Here is a 22,447-nt window from a genome sequence, read left to right as displayed (position 1 = left end):
GAACTGGCAGGGCATAAGAATTGGCAAGGGCATAAGCGCCCCATTTGATTCTGCCCATTGTTTTTGAAAGGACATAGATTCATAGAATAGCAGAGTTGGAAGGGGCCTACAAGGCCATCGAGTCCAACCCCCTGCTCAATGCAGGAATCCACCCTAAAGCATCCCTGACAGATGGTTGTCCAGCTGCCTCTTGAATGACTCTAGTGTGGGAGAGCCCACAACCTCCCTACATAACTGATTCCATTGTCATACTGCCCTAACAGTCAGGAAGTTTTTCCTGATGTCCAGCTGGAATCTGGCTTCCGTTATCTTGAGCCCATTATTCCGTGTCCTGCACTCTGGGAGGATCGAGAAGAGATCCTGGCCCTCCTCTGTGTGACAACCTTTTAAGTATTTGAAGAGTGCTATCATGTCTCCCCTCAATCTTCTCTTTTCCAGGCTAAACATGCCCAGTTCTTTCAGTCTCTCTTCATAGAGCTTTGTTTCCAGACCCCTGATCATCCTGGTTGCCCTCCTCTGAACACGCTCTGAACACGCTAGTTAGGTTGGGTACATTTGTCATATTAATAAATTACCATTCATTTTATCCTTCTCTGAAAAGTAATATTTCCAAGAATTGGTGGAAGAAGGGTAGTCTCTTGGAGCTTCTCACAGTTCTACAATTCTGACATGTTCTATGTGAAGATATAGTCAGGATTACTTGGAAAAGTGAGTTCAACCTTATGTAAGCTTCTTGTGTATGCTGCCGTTAAAGACTGTAACTAGTTCAAAACATGACTGTCAGGATGCGGACTGGAACCTGGACCATATAAGTCCCATCTTATAACAGCTTCCTTTTCATTTATTGGCTCAATTTAAAATGCTGGTGCTAACTTTCAAAGCCTTAAATATCCTGTGACCAGGATATCATAAGAACTACATTGTTTCGTATGAACCTGCCCAGATTTTGAAATCAGCCTGGTTCCACTGTTCCACTGTTTTATATGAACCTGCCCCTCGACACTGCAAGTCCCACTCTTGCCATAAGCTTTGCCCTACCAAGGTTTGGGAGGAGACGGGGAAAGGTATCCTTACTGTTATTTCGGATCACAGATAACCATGACCTCACACATCACAGATAAGACGGTTCGGAAGCTGCAGCTCGTGCAAAATGCAGTGGCCAGATTGATTTCGGGAACCAGAAGGTTCGACCATATAACACCTGCTCTGGTCCGCTTGCACTAGCTGCCTGTATGTTTCCGAGCCCAATTCAAGGTGCTGGTTTTGACCTCTAAAGCCTTACACGGCTTGGGACCACAATACCTGAAGGAACGCCTCTCCTGACATGAATATACCTGGTCACTACATTCAACATCTAAGGTCCTCCTCCGGGTGCCTACTCCGAGAGAGGCTCGGAGTGTGGCAACGAGGGATAGGGCCTTTTCGGTGGTGGCCCCCAGACTATGGAATGATCTCCCTGACGAGGCTCGCCTGGCACCAACGCTGCTATCTTTCCGGCGCCAGGTTAAGACTTTCCTCTTTGCCCAGGCATATGGCGGCACATCTTAATCACCCACATGTTTATTTTTTTTAACAGTTTTTAATGCTTTATGTGTGTATGTTCTGTGTTTTAGAATTTTAAATTTTGTATACTTGTTTTTATCTCAATTTTAAAATTTCTGTAAACCGCACAGAGAGCCCTGGCTATGGGAGCGGTATATAAGTGTAATAAATAAATAAATAAATAAAATAAAATATAAGAGATAACAGCAGTGATTCCCATGCGCTATTGCTTCACCATGCACAGACTTCCCCGATCAAAGAAGCCCTGCACACATTGACACCGAAACAGCGAAAGAGTGATAGGGACTCGATCGGCTCAGCTTTGCCCACCCTCCCCCATTAACTCTTTTTATGTAATTTTATTTTAAATAATGGTTGTTAGCTGCCTTGTGGAGCCCATTGGGGATGAAGTGGGATATAAACATTTTAATTAATAAGTTAAGTATTGAAGGGGAAAATAAACTACTGCTGTTAGAATTGCTGCTCTCACAAATTCAAATTTAATACACCTTAACTAAGGGTCACCTCAAACACACATCACAATTTCTAACACAAAGACCAAGCTCTGTAAACTTGAAGAACTGTGTGCTCTTATTGTTTGAACTGCGGTGTGAGTGTACTTTTCACCGCAAGTACACTAATCAGGCAGCTGATACAAGGAGCAGTTGGGCAAGCAATGTACTTATGCTGAAAAGAATCAAGAAGATTGATCACTGTGTGGAAATTATAATAATCAAAGTAGCCCTAAAATAAAACATATTTGAGTCGATTAGTCACACATAACCCAGCAAGGGTAGGCTGCTTTTACAGAACAAAATATCTATCCATCATGGCTTAGGGCTGTTGGTTTTCACAGTTAACTGGCTAGGCTAAAATGCTTTCAGGTTGTATGTTAATTGGTGGGATGACCCTATACTTTAAAGCCAGTTTAGATAGCAATGACCAGACACATGAATTCACATGCATCAACATGTCATGCGATCTGCAGGAGAAGAGGAGAGTGGCTTCTTTAAGTCAGTCTAGCTGCCATTTCTCCAAAAATGCAGCATTATATGCTCAAAATGGGGCAGGCTCATGCTGTTTCTCCTCGTGATCTAACAACTGTGGGATCCAGCACCTCGCCCCCAATGCTATGAAAACTGGCATTGCAAAAGTGTGGGGTGGGGGAAAGAGCCCCTCCATGACTCACCCATGCTTCCTGGAGCATCAGGTGGTAAGTGCCTAGCCACTGTTATGTGAGACTATGCGCAGCACCACGGGAACAAATATAGTTCCAATCCTCGTTTAAACATTAAGCATCAGGCAATTTTTAAAAACGTGAATAAAAGGCTATGGTCTTGGAAATAAACTTGTTTTCCCAGGCTGCCTCAGGGATATTAAGTACTCATTTCAGAAATTGGGGTAACAAGGTATTTATGAGATGGTTCAATTTAGGTAGACAAAGAATTTTATATCTTTTTTCCCCATTCTGCTGAAATTAAAAATGAATTATAAATTTTAAAGTCCTTACAAGCATCTGCTGTACCGTGAGTGCCTTTTATCCTTTTTGAAACATCTATCTATATAGGCATGAGGGAAACAAACCAGAAATAGAGAAAACAAGCCACCTTGCCTATTTGTCTACAAGACAATTCATGGCTAAAGCAACGAATTATGGCTGACATAAACTACGGCTTAGTGTTAGGTGCAAATGCAGCCAGTGTAGTGCAGTGGCTTTAGAGACAGCTAGAAAGCAGGAGGTTCCTGGTTCATATTTCACCTCTGCCATGAAGGTACTAGCTGACCTCTCTTAGCCTCAATCCCCCACTTGCAATATGGGGGATAGTATGACAAACTTACTTCATGGGGGTGGTGGTATATGGATTACAACGACATAATGCACATGAATGGGCTTGAATTCCTGAAAGCTCTAAACAAATGTTTTTTTAAAACTTAGATAAATCCAAAATAGTGCCTTTCTGTGGTGAATATAGTAGGACAGAGGGAGAGCATGAGGATAATACATATATCTGTACTCACAAAAAAGTAAGATTTTGGTTTGCAAGCCACAGAATTTCCCTTAGATCGAGAGACACAAAAACCCAGTCCTATCAAACCTGATTATGACCTAAACAGAGTATATTGTTTCTGCTGCATTATCAGACCAACACAAGCACATGCACGCACACTGTTTGCTATGCAAAACATTTTTTGGTCCTAACCGCCTCTCTTCCAAATGTAGTCATTAGTTTGACATGTGACCCAAATTTTGTCTCAGTAAAGAATAGCAGCGAAAGTAGAGGTTTAAGTAACTCTTAAAGAGATGCTTCATTTGCAGGGCTTCAAAATTACACACACATGTACAGAGGGTGGGTGACGATCAGATGTGGAGGTTTTCAATTTGCCTTATATTGTGGTAACCCACAGTTTGAGAGCAACCCATTGTGATAATCTTAAAAGGAGTAGCATTTTTTTTTAAAAAAAGAAAAAATAGTCCCATAATTGGTATTGAAGCAAGATGGCTTTGACAGGGTGAGTTCTTTCTCTATGCAGCTAATTCCTTCAGGGCAGACAATGTTTATCAGACATTGTATATTGGTATAACTTCTGTGAGCACAACCCCCCAAATACTGCAACTATTTTTTAAAACTGGATGAATTTACTTTGCAAACACTGTACAACAGCTGAGCATTTTCTTTGTTTAGAAGAAATCTCCCTACAGAGTATGGAATTTTATATTCAAATGGAGGTATAGGAGCAGTCACAGGTGAGGAATTAAGACATAGGACTTATAGAAAGGCATGGGATATGGAAACAAAAATTCTAAGGAGAGGGAGATAGATATAGATATAAGATATAGAGGGAGTGACAGACATTTGTGCAAAACAGTGCCCTGGTCACTCCCAGACTTTTGGACTCTTGATATCTGGATGCACAACCTGCGAGCAGAATGCACCTCTGGCTAGCGGCTGTGTCCCGTCCCCTTGACGCCCTTTTCTCAAGGCCTCAGAAAGAAGGAACTCAGGAAGACTGAAGAAAGGAGGCTTTCTTCAGCCAGGTAAGCAGAGAAACCCCAGTTTTATATAAAATCAGTGACTGGAGATAAGACTGAAAGATGTTGCACTGGGGCTTACTTCTAAGTAGACATCCATAGAATTTAGCTTGGTGGGAAGATGCCCAAACTGGTAAGAAGTGTGTTTGTGTGTGCACAATTGTGCATGCACGTGTATACCCCCGGTGTATCCTCAGAGCAACAAAGCATCCATGTAGTTTAGTCTCAGGAGACTTCACAAGCTATTTGAATTCTGAATTACATGACATAGGCCCCATTCAGAAGACACCTTAAACCACAGCATTAACCAAAGTGACTAAGGCAAAAAGCCTTATTCACTGTGGTTAAAGCCATGGTTTAAGGTGTCTTCTGAACACAAGCCGGTTTTCTGGCTCAACCACCGTGGTTAAAGCCGTGGTTTAAGGTATCTTCTGAACGGGGCCAGTTTCCATGCCCTACAATGAAATGTGGTGGAAGGATGCTCAGAGGAGATCACATGCTTTGCAACTGCACTGGCTACCTGTCCATTTCTAGGCATGATTCAAAGTGCTGGTATTAACATTCAAAGCCCTAAATGGCTTGCAGCCAGGTTAAATGAAGGAACATCTCCTCCCATATATACCAGTCTGGACTCCAAGTTATTCTTCAGAGGTCCTTCTCCGGAAGCCCTTGCCAGAGGAAGGGCAGTCTACAAAGAAGAGGGCCTTTTCTGTTGTGGCACCCCAGTTGTGGAACAAGCTTCCCAGAGAGGCTCCTCTGGCACCTATATTGAGTTCTTTTCATCAACAGGTGAAAAAGACTTGTTATTCTCCAAAGTATTTTTGTCTTTTAATTTCTGTTGTTTTAAATCTGTTCCATTGCACTGCTGCTAGGTTTTATTTTGGATTTTATTTGTATGCTATACTGTAGTTTTAAACTTTTAAACGTTTATATTTTATTTTATGGTTTTAATTGTTGTGAACTGCCCAGCAAGTTTTGGCTATTGAGTGGTATAGAAATGTAAGAAATAAATATTGAAACTGCTGAACCATGGGGAAAATATGTTTAAAAAAAAAAAAAAACAAGGAGAAGTTTTTTGGTGGTTTTTTGGGTTTTTTTACAATATCAATATACAAGACCAAAGCACGTAATGAATTTAATCACTCAGAAGTGCCAGTTTTTAAAGGCCCTCTAGACAGACCAGCTTAAGGAACAATACTATCAAAGTGTACTATCATTTTTATTCTTTGGCTAGACACAGGTTTAGTAATTCAAAAATATAGCGGAATTAAAGGACTCGCTTTCTACAACTGTACTAATTCTGGCAATGAACTCTCTGCAAATTTGCAATCTATATTTGTAGGGCGAAAGAAATGACTTTCCTTCTTACCACTGTACCATCTAGAAAGCAACTCTAGCTTGATATATTTTTGTATGTCACTACAGAACTGCATGGGGAGGGTGAGGAGAAGCAAACTCACTAGTTCAAGGAATAAAGTTTGTTCAGATAGGACCCAATTGCAGGCAGTTTCTGGTCTATTCAATTGAAAAGCCAACATTAACATGCATATGAGGCAATGGTTGCTCTTCAATATCACCTTCAAGCCTCTGAAAAAGTTATTATGTTTGAGTAGAGACAATAATTCTGATTAGACAAAGACAAAGTTCTTGGGGAAATGGCATTTAAGTATTTGGAAGAAGAAGGCAAATAGTTTGAGTGGTGATTACTGGGGGGGGGGGAAGCTGTTCGAACAAGCAGTGTGAGAAAAATCCCTTGGTACAAACGAACAAGACTGTGGTTAAGTCTTGCATATTAAAGGAATGTTTCTCAGAAGCTAGGCTAGATTTCCCAATCCAATTAATAAATCATACTGAAATGAACATGTACTACTTGGGCAGATATTTTTGTTTGTATTATCTGATACTTCGAAGTCATTCCAAAATTCTGCACCAACTCTACATAAATCATTTGTGTTCTTTAGCGCTTAAAGAGATACTTGTAGATAATGTTTTCACATGTGGGTAAAGACAGAAAGAACTCAACACCTAATAACTGCAACACAAGTGATACTGAGAAGCCCTTGCCATGAGAGCTTTTGTGCACAAGTAGTTTGGATTTTGGATGGCATAATCCTAGCATCTTATCTAATACTTTTTTTTTCTGGAAAAAGCTGCATAGGCAGGAGGCACGTGGCAGCTAGGAGCAAGAGGATCTTGGTGCTAGTATGCTAGGTTACCTACTTTTATTGTAATTTAAGTTCATTGACGGATGTGTCCTCCATTGTAAGTTAAAAATATTGTCCTTCTGCAGTATGCAAAAGCTGAGAGGTCCAAGTAAACTGAAATGCCTTCCTGACTACCAAGTCACCGCCCCAGCTAGCCAACCCACGAGGGTACCTTTAAATTGGCCAGTATCTAGCCTTGGTGAGAAACAGTCCAATCCTGAAGCAGCCTCACCTCAAAAGTGGTCAGCGGGTTAAAGTATAACCTGGTGGTATCCCTTTAGTTCTATATACCTCTACTTAGATACCTCTCTCAGAAACATGGCTTTTGTAATGCTTAGTCAGCTTGCTTTTATTCAGCCAAGTAGGCAGAAACCTCCTTGAGGTTCCCTTTCATTTCCCATAGTCAAGCCATCTACCCTTTTGTTCTATCCCATCCTGAGTCCACCCATAACTAATTGCCCTTTCGAGTTCCCAGTCTGGAGTCTGTAACTGTCCTTGAGTTCAAGTGCCCCAGTGCTCTTCTTGATTGTGGGACTTAACATGGACAGACTGTCACACCACTCCAATAGTAGCCCAACATTCTCCCTCTCCTACTCTGCTGCCTAACCTATGCTTCTTGGGCCAGTTTTCTCTCTTGACCATCCTGCTGCAATGTATACCCAGAGAGACAAACCACTTTGCATACCCAGACAGAGCTTTATCCTCTTACTCATTCGGTGAACAGACTGGGAGCCTAGGGCATTGTGCTCAAGACATTGGGATCTCAAGCCAAGTGCAAACACCCCCACTCATGCATGCACACACACACACCTGTATACACACACACAACTTCTCCTCCTTGTCTCTGTGTTTCTTATTTCCCTCTGATTAGTCAAGGTTTAAGGAAAAACGTCAGGGTTCTCCATTCCAAAATCTATTTTTGCAGCCAGATTGGCTACAGCGTCCCCCTATATCAGTCTTGGTCTGCATCAGACTAAACACCACAAAATGGTATGGTCCAAGGTGATTACTCCACAGTTTGTGACTAAAACCTATGGATCCAAGGGTAGCCTATGCCTGGTGTGAGTTTCCAAGCACCCATGACAACCCCACAAACGGAGTCCTTTGGCTTCCTCTTACAGAGAGCTTCGGCTACTGGGCGGTATAAAAATGTAATAAATAAATAAATAAAATAGAATAAATACTCTGAAACAAGGTCATATATGTGCTTTGACTTCCTATGCCCTGTCTAACTACCCCGTTCCTCCTTTGCTGAACCATAACCCTCCATCTCTGTCTTCTCCTCTCACACACACAAAGACATTAGGAATAGTCTGCCAGTCCAGTGCTTGTTGGGTGGTATAATAAATGAGCCTTTTTCTTTCTGACATCAAGAGCTAACGTTCCCACTTTTTGCCAAAGCACAGTGCATGGCCTGCTGTATGCGGACCACACCAGTGCAAAAGATCCTTATATTGTGGGTTTATTTGGCATGTGTGTATATATGCAAGTTCATGTACACATGTAAATGTGGACATTTTAATGTTAAAGAATTTCCCGGAGGAACTGAAGGGCAGATTAAGTAAATTTTTAATAGAAAAAAATAAAATGAAATTAAGGGAATGGTTGAGAGAAATGAATACAAGAGAGGATATGGAAGAGGTTTTAAAAGATAAAAAATTAACTTGGTTAAATTATTGGCAATTAGAACAGTGGACCAAAAAGTGGGTAAGAGAAAATAGAGATTGCAGAGAAATGACGAAGTTTGAGGAATTAATAGCTAAAAGAGAAAATGATAAGGGAAAAAGAACAGTGTCAAAAGGGTTAATGAGTGAGATATATAAAATATTGTTGGAGAAAGGGTCGATGAATAGTACAGGGGAAATAGTGTGGGAGACAGATTTGAATGTACAAATAGGACAACAGAGCTGGGAGGGACTTTGGAAACAAAGAGTGTTGAGAAATATGTCAGTGAGAATAAAAGAGAATTATTATAAAATTATATGGAGGTGGTACCTAACCCCAGTTAGATTAAACAAGATAAATAATCAGCATTCAGCAAATTGTTGGAGAGGATGTGGGGGAAAAGGAACGTATTTACACATGTGGTGGGAATGCAAATACGTACAAAAATTGTGGAAGATGGTGTTTCTGGAGATTGAAGAAATTGTGGGAATGAAGATAGAACAAACACCAAAAGTTGCATTACTGTCACTATTGGAAGATGTAAAATGTAAAAAAGAAATTAAGGAATTAATAACGAATTTGCTGACGGCGGCAAGATTGATTGTAGCAAGGAACTGGAAGATTCAAGGGGAATATTGTATCGAAGAATGGTATAAAGAAGTTTGGGATTTAGCTATTAATGACAAACTGACTTGTAATATTAAATTGAGAAGAGGTATAGCTAAAACAAATGATTTTGAAGGAATTTGGAAACAGTTCCTAATATTTGTGTTTTTTAAGGGAAGTGGGAAGCCACCAGCAGAAGAAAGTATGAGATTTTGGAATCAGGAATGAGATCCCGAGGTGGGGGGAGCACTTATATGTTATGTTTGATTATGTTATATAGATATTATATTATTGTTATTCAACATTTATTCAACATTTATGTAGTATGTTGTTTCTTTAATTGTATTGGTGTATGTTTAAGTATTGTAGAAAAATAAAAATATTTTTTAAAAAAGTAAACGTGGACATTTAGTAAACACAAGGCTACCTAAAAAATGCTGCTGCTCTCAATCAGGGTCAATAAAGCATTCCCTGGTGCAGCTTTCCACAGCTGTCTGCTCCCTTCCTAGAGTTACACAAGAGTAACAGTTCCAAAGTTGGCCCTGTCACCAATCTTCCTCCTGCTTTTCTCCCTACTGCTGCCATAGCAACAACATGGGCCAATGCAAAGCTTGCTCCTGCATGCCTTCCACCAACCAGAACAAAGAAGCAGCAGGGCCTGGTTGGGATATCTACCCAATGGGGTGAGGAGAGAAACACGTGGAACCCCCTGAGGACCTGGAGGCACAAAGAGGGCAGAAAGGGTGCAGCAGTCACACAGTATTGGTGATAGCTACCAATTTGGATGGCTTTAAAAGTGGGATTGAAAAATTATTGGAGGAGAAGGCTATCAATGGCTACTAGTTCTGATGGCTATGTGCTACCTCCAGGATCAGAGGCAGTAAGCCTCTATATACCAGTTGCTGGGGAACATGGATGGGAGGGTGCTGTTGCAGTGTGTCCTGCTTTGTTGGTCCCTGGTCGACAGCTGGTTGGCTACTGTGTGAACAGAGTACTGAACTAGATGGACCCTTGGTCTGATCCAGCAGGGCTCTTCTTATGTTCTTAGCCACACCTTTCCATGGCAGCCACTTTGAGGTGGCACCCATGAAACACTCTCAAAATTCCAACTGTGCCCACTGGTCCAAAATGGTGGAGGACCCCACCATGGACTGATTTTAGCTACCTAATTTATCTGTCGGTGTCTCATAGCTACTAAGGAGTCTGTTTTGCCTCAAAGCAAGCAATGTATATTTCAAGACAAATATGGAAACTAGCACTACTCCATGAAGAGAGGGGCTCTAGCCACCTCTAGGCCAGCCAAAAGAGTTGAGCAACTGTAGCTCCACATAATGTGACACCATCACGTTTACAAAAACAATCCCCCACACATAAACTCTAGATAATGTGGCCTCTAACGTAAGCATGTTGCCACTTTCTCCTCCCGAGGATACTCCCATTTCCTAATTACAGGCACACAAAAATACCAACCCCTCCCTTCTACTTTTTTGAGCCTCTTCTCAGGGTCACCATCAAGCATGCAAAAGGTCGAACTACTTGGCAATTACAAAAAATTAATAATATTTACAGGCATGCTAGGCATTAATACATTTCAGAGAGTATAAGCAAGTGCTGGCAACAGTTCCAGACCAAACTCAGAGCTGCTGTCATATTTCAAAGGCAGAGAAGGGATTCAGGGTCTAGACATTTACCAGAAAATATTCCACATGGTTTTGTACCCATCCAAGTCCAATGTTGAGAAGCTGTCCATCTGGGCAATTTGTCTAACCTGTGACCTCCTAACTCACAGTGCCCTTCTAATGGAACGCAGTATGCTGGGATGTTTGCACCAGATGGATAATGAATGTATTAATGTCCTACCAGGTGCCCATTTTGGAATCCCCAGAAGGTTTGACCAGGCTTAAACCAGGGTTCAACAGTATTTCCATGCTGGAACCTACAGATATTAGCCTAAACCCTTAACTCCATATGCTCCACACACTAGGACATGAACCAATTGTTATTTTGATGATGCGGCTAAACAGCAAGACTTAGTGCACAGGAGAAACATTAATGCTATAACAAAGGTTGATGTGTTGGTGTTATATAAATAATGACTCTCATATGGAATGCTTTTAATTAGATTTAATTTTGTAAGGAGACCTTTTCCTCTGCTGTGATAATTTATCAATACAAATTTCTGCCCTCATTTTAATAGGCTCCTTATCTTGTTACAATACTTTCCACTAATTGCGGTGACACTTCCCAGAACTGGGGAGTTAATCAGCTTATAAGATTCGCCACAACTGAACTAGGTCATCACGCTTCTACTAATACCATTGGCATATGTTTCTTTTGTTTTATGCCTCTCAGAGGTCCATGCATTAGTTCTCCATCCCTTTGAATGACTATGTTGGTATTGCAAACAGGAACTACTCAGAGGTGGTATTCGCACAACATGCTAACCCAGTGGTTGAGTGTGGGTTGTTTTTAACTGTGGGCTGTTTGTTGAACCATTGGTTAGTGTCTTGACTGGATGTAGCACATTTTCCACAGGGTATTGTGTTGTATTGTGTTGTCTGAACACAACACAATACAAGTTGTGTTGTCTGTACAATACAAGTATTGTGTTGTCTGCACAATACAAGTATTGTGTTGTCTGAACACAATCAAGGTGGCTTGTTAAGAATGCAGTGTGGCTTGTTAAATACCCTGAACAACCCAAAAATAAATCACAGATTCTCAAGGTGGCTTGCTTGAGAAAAATAAGCTACACTGCATGGTTAACAAGCCACCCTGGTGGCATTCAGACAACACAATAACCCACGGTTCAGCAAACAACGCACACTTCAAAACAACCTACACTCAACCACTGAGTGTGGGTCCGCATGTTGTATGAACAGCCCCTAAGCCTCAAGGTCCAAGCGCAGTGATGGAGCTCTGAAAAATTTACTCCCAGTACATTGCATTTATTTTTCAATTGATAATATGGACAAGCAAGCCAATATTAAGCACTTTCTAGACCTATTGGTTTCAGTGGGAGACTTGAACATGTGCTTACATTTCTCCCATTAAAATAAGTGGAACTCAATCAGTACACACTTCTACAAAATAGATTAAGGTTGCTTTTATAGAACACTTTTTTCACTTCATTGGCAGTGCAATCCGGCAAATGTTTACTCCGAAGCAAGTCCAGTTGCAGTCAGTGGGGTTACTCCCTAGCAAGTGTGTTTAGGATTTCAGCCTTAATCTTTGTGCAGATTTCACAGCAGCCTGCATTATGCGCATGCAGACACTCATGCTTCTGCTCTCTTAGAAATGCTATACCTAGAATGTTCTACTCAGGGAGAGGCCTTTTTGTCCAAGCGTAGAATCCAGATGCTGTATTTTTCCACGCCAGTAATTTTCAGACTGTCTGAGGGAACCCTGGGGTGCCTTGGAAACTTTTCAGGGCTCCTTCTCTCAATATATCAGGAACAATAGAAAAGCTTCAATAAAAGACAGCTTGACCATCAGTACCCATGTTTCCCTGTAATGTTTAGCCACAGATGAGTGTTGGGTAAGTTCTAGGGCACACGCTCAGTTCATGCATCCCAACACCGAAGGACTGCCTAAATATCTTCTAAATAAAACAAAACAATAACAGAGAATGGAGCTTGAGATTCTTTAGTGATGAATTGAATCTGTTTACAGGAACAGGATAACATACACCCAGCAGAGCATTTGAATTAAACAGCTACATTTTTAGGGGCTATTTTTAAATTATAATTACTGTTTCCCATATTACGTGCTGCACGAGCCATATAGTATTAAGAGACCCAAAAGGAAAAAAAAAGTTCTTAGCAGTATTTCTGGAAAAAAACCAAGAATATAGCCAAGCCAAAAAAAATAGTTTCCATCACTAAACACAAATACATTTTTTCTAGAAATGTTTAGCTTTTTACCACTAGCCACACCAACAAGACTACAGCGATAGTCCTTTGGGGGAATTGGGTGTGGGTTTTTTTCTTGAAAAGCCTGACCTTGGCAAGAACTAAGATCTGCCCAACTCTTGTTCAAAGAACTGAAAGTGGGAAACACTAAACACCTTACTGAAACAATCTTTGAAAACTCCTTCAGGCTGACTTTCTTTCCCCGCAATAATGCATAGCCTTCATTTTGTGAGGCTCCCATGAGATCAAGTTTCCATCATGATATCTAAAGAATGTTTACTAGATGGTAAGTACGTATGCAAGAGGGAAATTGAGGGAACGGGAAGACAGGCCTTGCTACCTATTACTACTATCACCACGTAATTCGCATCTTCTTCTATTTAACTTAGCCCGATAATCAGCCCTAGGTGGCTTCATATTGGGCGCATTTGATACTACTGATGAGGTATGTTACAGCACAGTTAAACACATTCACTCCTAGCCAGTCTCATAGTAGGAGAGATTATAAAGCATCATTACAATTGGATGGAGGAGAAGTCTATCAATGGCTACTACTTATGATGGTTATAAATTAGCTTCAGATTCAGAGGCAGTATCTCCCTCTATACCTGTTGCTGGGAAAGATGAGTTGGAGGATGCTATTGCACTCAAATCCTACCTGTGGGTTTCCCACAGATGGCTGTTTGGCCACAATGCTGGACTAGATAGGCCTTTGGTCTGATCCAGCTTGGTTCTTCTTATCTTCAATGCAAACACAATGATATTAAGACACGTTGGCAGAAGTCCTACTGACTTGAAAAGAAGTTGCTTCCATATAAGCTTGCTCAGGGTAGTGAGCTAAGTCTATCTTCTGCACTGCGGGATGACTTGGTTAGGTTTTGCACAGTTTTATTCACATTTCGTACTGCATTTGGCTGGTTCATAGAATCATAGAATCACAGTTCTTCACACCCAAATCTAATGCACATTTTCTACCGCCTTTGTTGATGTGTGTTTGGGGGGGGGGGTATGCTGTGGCCTAGGACCTCTCTGAGGCAGTGGACGCAGAGCAGGGGTTTGCTTCTCTGCATTCTCTATGATCAAAAGCTCTCTCAACAGCTGGCTAATGTCACACCTTTACTATGCTGGAATGGCATGACAAAGCAGCAATCAAGTTAGATGGATGGGTACAGTGGAACCAAAATGGAAGGAGAGCAACCATCTACATCCACACATTGCATTAGTTATGGCAGACATTTGGAGCTAGCAGAATTCTCTTGTCTGCACACACTTTATTGTGCTGCGAACGGAAATGGCATAATTTGACTGCTCTTCAGTCTGAAATATCATGACTCGGGGGTGGGGTGGGGATACACGGCTCTCTTTCAAAAGCAATGAAAGTGGAAGATTCAATGTGTGTCAAATTCACAATGAACAGAGATTAATACACAGCAAGACAGCTATGCAGCCTTGCCCTCTGCGAGCTCTTGAGACTATGGTTAGGTTTTCAGAAAAGCTACTCCAATTAGGGACCTGGAAATTCTACTACAACAAGTCGTGTAGTACCATAATTATCTCTTTGGAGCTTGATTTGTCCTTCTTTTAAAAAAGTGACAGATGGTCTGGCAACAGACCCGGAAAGCCAGTCCACATACAACACACAAATGTACTCAAATGTACTCTCTTCCCCCTCAGTTGGGCCATCCTTAATCAGAACTTTTTATTTTATTTTTGTTGGGATACATGAGAATTAGGAATGGTATATATTCTTGCATTCCTTTCATTTTGGAGTTTTACCCTTAGCAGCTGGACTGAATAAACCCCTTCCATCAGTTCAAATCAAACCTCTCCTTATGTTTTATTTCCTTGCATATAAAAGTTGGTAAAGGCTGAAGGCACTACTATCTGAAATGGACCCTTTTTCTGCTACAACCCCCATCAAGTGCTGATATTTTGTCAAGGAAAGACTTGTTTCAAGTAATATACTGTAGCCCTTCCTGTTGACTAATCTACTTGTGAGTAAGCACCGAAGGGGATGTTTGCTCATGAGAAGATCAGCCGCTGTATTTCAGGGGAGGAGGCTCTAGCCTGCCACTTGAAATGGAGTCCTTCCTAGTTGGAAGATCTACCTGATCCGAAGCTGCCGCAGATCTGCCAGCTGTTAAGTTTGTTTCAAGCAGCAGACATGATCCTTCCCATGTGCCCCAGGATGGTTCAATTTAGACATCACACCAAACCATGGTTTGTGCTAACCACAGTTAAGATTATAACCATGATTTGAGCTTCATGGAATCAATGGGCAAGCCATAGTTTAAAGCTGCATGTCTGCTTTCACTTTCCATCCAATCAGCTTCTTAAATTCATCTCCCATCTCTGCGGTGCAGCATTTTGTCAATGATTTGTGAATACAGATTTAAAGGCGGATTTTTGCAAACCAGCTTCAAGCCGTAGTATATCCCGGTTTTACTATGGTTGCGCGGACATAGGTTCAGACACAAAAACAAAACTATGATTTATATGATCTGAAGAGAAACCAAACTTATGATTTGGTGCGATATCAGAACAATTAAAGAAAAACTCATTTTCCTGCAATCCGACCTGAGAATGGAGCACTGATCAGTGACTCCACCTGGGATCTGGCAAGAGGAGCACAGCATATCCAACGTTAGAGATGCAAAATTTCTGGAAATTTTGAGTCCGTGGGGGGAGGTTTTGAGGAAAAACAGAAATTTTGGAAAAATAAGCAATACTTATTATTTTAGTGCTCTTCACAGATCTAAAATCACTTGGTCGCTTTAAGGCAGCCATCCCCAACCTCCAGATATTTTGGACTTCGGCTTCCAACAGCCTCAGGCATGAGCATGTCCAATGATCAGAAATGCTGGGCACTGTAGTCCAAAATATCCGGAAGGAACCAGGCTGGGGAGGCTGAGTTATGAACATAAAGCAGCCTTTCTGTTCCTAAAGGAATTTTATGCATAACTTCGTTTGCTCATAAAATTATCATTATATTTTAAAACTTTTTAAAATAAACTCAGTTGGTAAATTTTAATTATTGTCTGAATAGATTAAAGCTACATTAAAGGACTGCTACAGCATCAGAAACACAGGATTCTATAAAACAAAATCCAAACTGTCAAGAATGCACATTTACTGTCAAGAATGCACAATGGTGACTCTAATCATATGCTGGGAAACTGTGCATAAATGTCAGTAAAATATACTTTAGATTAATAAGTTTAATTAGGAATGAAAGAAATAACTATGCTGGGAATCTTACAGAGAGGCTTAAAAAAACATTTCCCCTCATGGCTTCATTATCTCCAGACATTTTATATCTCTAGTCTTTCTATAAAAGTGTTGTTATTATATAGTTTTTAGAAATTATATTGGGGGGAGTAAAGGCTGGCTAATAACATATAAACATTTTGTCTTAAATTCTAAATGAAAGTGTTTCATAATCCAAGGCTGTTCAATTTTTCAGTTTTTTCAGGAAAAGACCAAAAACAGTCCTGGGACACACACACACACAGAAAAAATGTGGTGTGTCTCCCCCCCACCCCAAGCCTTCACATCTCTATTCAGGATGCATAATGGGATTGCCCTTGCACCTGGTTTGGAAGCTGCAGCTTGTGGGAAAATGCAGTAGCTAGGGTGTTCAATGTAGCAGCTAGATATACACATATTACACCATGCTAAAAGAATGGCACTGTCTATCTATTAGCTACTGAGCTATGTATACACAGTCAGCCCCTGAGATCTTCTGAGGAGGCCTTATTGGTCGTTCACAACCAATGGAATGTCATCAGGTAGCTGCACATTCTCAGGGGTGGCAACAGCACCTTGGAACACTTTCCCAGGTGTGATTCCAGGGGCAGAAACAATGGCAAGTTTTAAATGCCTCTTGAAAATACACCTATTCACAAAGGCTTTCCCTGACTTGTGAGGGACTCGGTGACCACCCTATTTTATTGTTAAGATGATGAAATGTTTAAATGTTAACTTGTTTTAATTATTTATTATTTTATCTTGTTTCTGTATTGTTACATGGCATTTTAATGTAAACCACTTAGGCATTTTACTATAAATAAATTCCATACACATACATTTACGTGCATTTAAGGGATCTCCTCAAGAACATTATAAAATCAGTTTTCTATAAAAGATAACTTTACAATAGGGCTAGCTGACCCCAATGCCTATCTCCTAGCGGTCATAATGTTACTATTTTATGAGCATGATCATCTACACTACAATAATTAGCATGGCAGCAATGGGACCTGACCCATAAGAACCATCGCTAGCACATCTTCCAAGGTTTGAAAAAAGAAAGAAAAGGCAATCTCAACACTATGAGTAGCATTATAATCTCAGATTGGGAACCTATTTACACCCAAGTAAGGATGGTTCCGATACTGATTAAATGCAAGGGCGACATCCGTCCAAATCATCTGTTGCTTTTAATTTCATGGCCAGGAGCCGAGTGTGAAGAAATGATTTACACAAATCTGTCAACTTTCAATGTGATGGGAACTACACTGTGATATAAAGTTCTGTTTTATTGCGCTCCTGGTGAACTATAAATGAAGAGTATCAATTCAATCTTTAATGTACGATAGTCTTCATAATTTAAAACTATTGGCAATCTTTACTCAGAGGAGGATTAAAAAAAAACCTCCATAGAAGCTGAATTACTTCTCACATTAAGGCAGGAATTATTAGAGCATCTGGTGAATCTTGAATTATGACCGTCTGTACTCTGTCAGCTGTATGGCTAAGTAGGTTTTGAGTTAAGAGTTCCTCAGCTAATTTTTTTTAAACAACAACAACAACAACAAAAACCCTAAAGTACTAAAATTAAAATTGTGCTTAGCGGATTTTACTTCACCTAAAATCATTCATTCACTCTTTACACTCATGTGTTACGTAAAATTAACCTTGACACTCAGTTCCTTGACCAGGTCCACTGAAAACTTATATACTACAATTCTACGTCTCTCAAAGCTTCTTCCTAGCCCACTCTCAAAAGCAAGGTCATGTTGTGTGATTATAATCCAAGCCACATTTTTTGGAGTTGGTTGCTTAGTTTTGTCACAGCATATAAATTTTGTTACCATGAAATGCTATCAAAAATAAATTAAATTTTACTTTAGAGTATATTAAGCGATTGCTTATATAGGAGCGACTGCTACTCATCTTCAAATACGATAAAATCAGAAAAAGCCTATTCCTATGGAGAGAGAAGTAGTGTTGTTTTTCAAACCACCAATAAATATATTAGAGCGCTGGTCTTCAACTGGATGATCAGGACCCACCATCTAATGGATCTTGAAGGCTGGCCAGAGAATAGGACCCCCAAGGCCCATCTTGAGATATTCAGAAAAATCTGATAGTATCGAAAACTGCTGAGAGGTCCACGAGAACCAGCAGGGTTGCATTAGCCCCAGCATCTATTCTCCAGCACAGGTCATCCACCAGGGTGACCAAGGAGGCTTCTATCAAGGTCAAAAGCTGGACTAGATTCAAATAATTAACATCAATCCAGGTAGTTTTAGATGAGACAACACTACCATTAATAACCTCACCTCGCTTTCGTTTGTTGTAGAATGGGATCTGGACTGCCATAACATAGGGCATGTCTACACCACAAGGGTGTAGGGGGAGGATTGCAGACTTACTGGCTTCCGCAATCCTCCCTGGGTGTCTAGGACGTCGCAGCCGCCATTAATTTTTTTTAAACAACGAGAGGAGCGCACTTGCACTCCAGCGCTAAAGGTAGGTGGGGGAAATCCGCCCCTGCTCCCCACCCCCTATGTGCACGGACTGCCGCCATGCAGCTCCGTGCCCATTTTATGATCCCTACTACTCACGAGGAGGACAGGACAACCCGGGAGCAGCGACCACACAGCCGCACTCTAAGGGATGTTCCTGGAACCATGTAAAAGTCAGTTTTTCCATGGTTCCTGATATCCTGGGGTAACTCCTCACTAGTCCCGGGTTACCCCTAGAATCCCCTGCGTGTCATGTGGATGCACAGGGATGATCCAAGGACTACCCCAGAATATAGGCATGGTGTAGACATGAATCCAGATTCAAAGGGTTAAGGAGAAAGACAACTTTAACAGGGTTTTATCACATAAACACAATTCAACAACTGTATTAAACAATTAAAATGTGCTGGCATCTACTGTATACATCTGATTTCATTAATGTTATACAAGAATACCAAAAGAGAAATTTAAAAAGCAGGTCAAACGCGTTTCGACACCGGGGTGTCTTCTTCAGTGACTCCAGGCTTCACAGAGCTCCTGTAAAATGTACTTGTACGGGCTGACTTAACAGAAAAGCCCTGAATTGGGTAGCCAAAGTCACTCTCGTCTATCCAATAGAGCAGAGAGACCGAAGCTTGCTCTATTGGATAGATGGGAGTGACATTGGCTACCCAATTCAGGGCTTTTCTATTAAGTCAGCCCATACAAGTACATTTTACAGGAGCTCTGTGAAGCCTCGGGTCACTGAAGAAGACACCCCGGTGTCAAAACGCGTTTGACCTGCTTTTAAAATTTCTCTTTTGGTATTCTTGTATAACATTAATGCAATCAGATGTATACAGTAGATGCCAGTGCATTTTAATTGTTTAATACAGTTGTTGAATTGTGTTTATGTGATAAAACCTTGTTAAAATTGTCTTTTTCCTTAACCTTTTGAATCTGAATAGTTGTACATTTTGTTGAGGACAACACCCTTTCTTTTTACATGGTGTAGACATGCCCATAGAGGCATCCAGGGACAAACGGAGGTTTGTGTTCATTAAAGAAGTTGCTGGTCCTGAAATTAAGTACACTTACGTAAGTATTCCACAGTGCAAGTGAGACATGAAGCCTTAGTTAATTTTTTTACAAAAGGGAGGGGAAATTTGTTTCATGTTTCTGGCACCTGATCAGTGTCTATCACCAAATCTTGGCTGAAGTGCAGACACTGCCATCCAGATATAACTGATGTTTAATTCCTAGTGATTTGCACCTCAGTAATCAAGTGTAAATTAGCCCTCTTCAAAGAGTTTCTTGACAGGCCTGTGCTTCACTCCTGGTAGTCCTGGAACATAGACTACCCAGGGAGTACCTCCCTGGGTACTCCACATGTATAGATGCTAGCATCTACACATGTGTGGATTTGTTTAGAAAAAAATATAGAGCACCCTGCAAAAGTAACAAAAGTGTGAGAAAGCCTTATCACAGAACTGGCAACACTGAGGGTAAAAAATGCAGATTTAGAGTTCACGGGCAGCTGACTGTGAACCAACCTCCTGTATTTATTTATTTATTTATTTATTTATTTATTTATTTAAGTATTTTTATGCCGCCATTCAGCCAAAAAAGGCTCTCATGGCGGCTTACAAAAGTATTTCTTGACAGTCCCTGCCCACAGGCTTACAATCTAAAAGACATGACACAAAAGGAAAGGGGATTGGGAGGGAGGAGGAAGAGGGGGAAAAGGAAAGCAAATTCAGGCACTACAATCTTAGTTGGAAAGTTCAGCAGTTACAAGAGACAGCAGGAGGGAGGGGGCTCTCAGCTGGAGCTGGACCCAGGCACGGTGGAGAGATGCCTGGCTGCTGCTTCCTCCCTCACTGGTGGCCTCTGCAGTGACAGTTGGTAGCAGGAGGGAGGGGGCTCTCAGCTGGAGCTGGACCCAGGCCCGGTGGAGAGGTGCCTGGCTGCTGCTTCCTCCCTCACTGGTGGCCTCTGCAGAGACAGTTGGTAGCAGGAGGGAGGGGGCTCTCAGCTGGAGCTGGACCCAGGCCCGGTGGAGAGGTGCCTGGCTGCTGCTTCCTCCCTCACTGGTGGCCTCTGCAGTGACAGTTGGTAGCAGGAGGGAGGGGGCTCTCAGCTGGAGCTGGACCCAGGCCCGGTGGAGAGGTGCCTGGCTGCTGCTTCCTCCCTCACTGGTGGCCTCTGCAGAGACAGTTGGTAGCAGGAGGGAGGGGGCTCTCAGCTGGAGCTGGACCCAGGCCCGGTGGAGAGGTGCCTGGCTGCTGCTTCCTCCCTCACTGGTGGCCTCTGCAGTGACAGTTGGTAGCAGGAGGGAGGGGGCTCTCAGCTGGAGCTGGACCCAGGCCCGGTGGAGAGGTGCCTGGCTGCTGCTTCCTCCCTCACTGGTGGCCTCTGCAGTGACAGTTGGTAGCAGGAGGGAGGGGGCTCTCAGCTGGAGCTGGACCCAGGCCCGGTGGAGAGGTGCCTGGCTGCTGCTTCCTCCCTCACTGGTGGCCTCTGCAGTGACAGTTGGTAGCAGGAGGGAGGGGGCTCTCAGCTGGAGCTGGACCCAGGCCCGGTGGAGAGGTGCCTGGCTGCTGCTTCCTCCCTCACTGGTGGCCTCTGCAGAGACAGTTGGTAGCAGGAGGGAGGGGGCTCTCAGCTGGAGCTGGACCCAGGCCCGGTGGAGAGGTGCCTGGCTGCTGCTTCCTCCCTCACTGGTGGCCTCTGCAGTGACAGTTGGTAGCAGGAGGGAGGGGGCTCTCAGCTGGAGCTGGACCCAGGCCCGGTGGAGAGGTGCCTGGCTGCTGCTTCCTCCCTCACTGGTGGCCTCTGCAGTGACAGTTGGTAGCAGGAGGGAGGGGGCTCTCAGCTGGAGCTGGACCCAGGCCCGGTGGAGAGGTGCCTGGCTGCTGCTTCCTCCCTCACTGGTGGCCTCTGCAGAGACAGTTGGTAGCAGGAGAAATCTAGAGGGAAATCTAGAGACTAGTCAAGCAGAGATGTTCAAAAGTCAATCAAATGACACCAAAGTTTTCTCCAAGACTAGTCCCAGAAATACTATAAAGAATTAATGATGGATGGAGGAGTTATTGGCTTGCGAAACATTGGAGGAACAGAACTCTGATTCAAACAGGGTCTTCTGTGACATCAAGATGATGATGATGATGATGATGATGATGATGATGATGATGATGATGATGATGATGATTAAAAAGGGAAGTGCTTGATACAGTAGAGGCTGTTTATCAGACTGGATGAACTCAGCAAGCATAAGAGAAAAGGCAGAGATGGGAATCATCCAAGTATCTCATTCAAAACCATTAGGCAGAGAGCAGAGGAGTCAACCAGTCATAGGACTCACACACATCAGAGTTGCCATGGAGTAAGCTTTTAATCTGCTACAGCATGTGAATATTTATTTATTTATTTATTGCATTTCTATACCACCCAATAGCCGAAGCTCTCCAGGTGGCCTTCTGTTTATAACCAGAGTGTTTTGTTTTTTGATTAACCTGTCAGTCTAGGTGCAGGAAGGGAGAAGGATATTATTAGACTATTTTTAAGTGAATATGTTTGATATTTCCCAAGTTTTCTGTAGTCATAAGTCTTTAGGAACAGGGGTTTTCCAACTGTATTCGATCCATGATTACTTCTCTTCCCCTGTTCTGAGGCACAGGCCTCAGCTATGAATTGAAAAGGCGCACTAGACTCCTTTGCAGGTTACAGGCATTTCTAAGGCTGGTGCACACGGCCTCC

The 22,447-nt window shown here is 42.1% G+C and overlaps 1 protein-coding gene across 2 annotated transcripts in view; it reads right to left on the bottom strand.

Moving 5' to 3' along the window:
• The window catches only part of DYM (dymeclin), a 228,634-nt gene that overhangs the window by 104,367 nt on the left and 101,820 nt on the right, over positions 1-22,447 (bottom strand). The gene's annotated exons all lie outside the window — the stretch shown is intronic.

This window comes from Elgaria multicarinata, chromosome 6, assembly GCF_023053635.1.
Source record: "Elgaria multicarinata webbii isolate HBS135686 ecotype San Diego chromosome 6, rElgMul1.1.pri, whole genome shotgun sequence".
NCBI lineage: Eukaryota > Metazoa > Chordata > Lepidosauria > Squamata > Anguidae > Elgaria > Elgaria multicarinata.
Note: the sequence above shows the minus strand (reverse complement) of the source record. Positions and strands in the feature narration are given on the sequence as shown.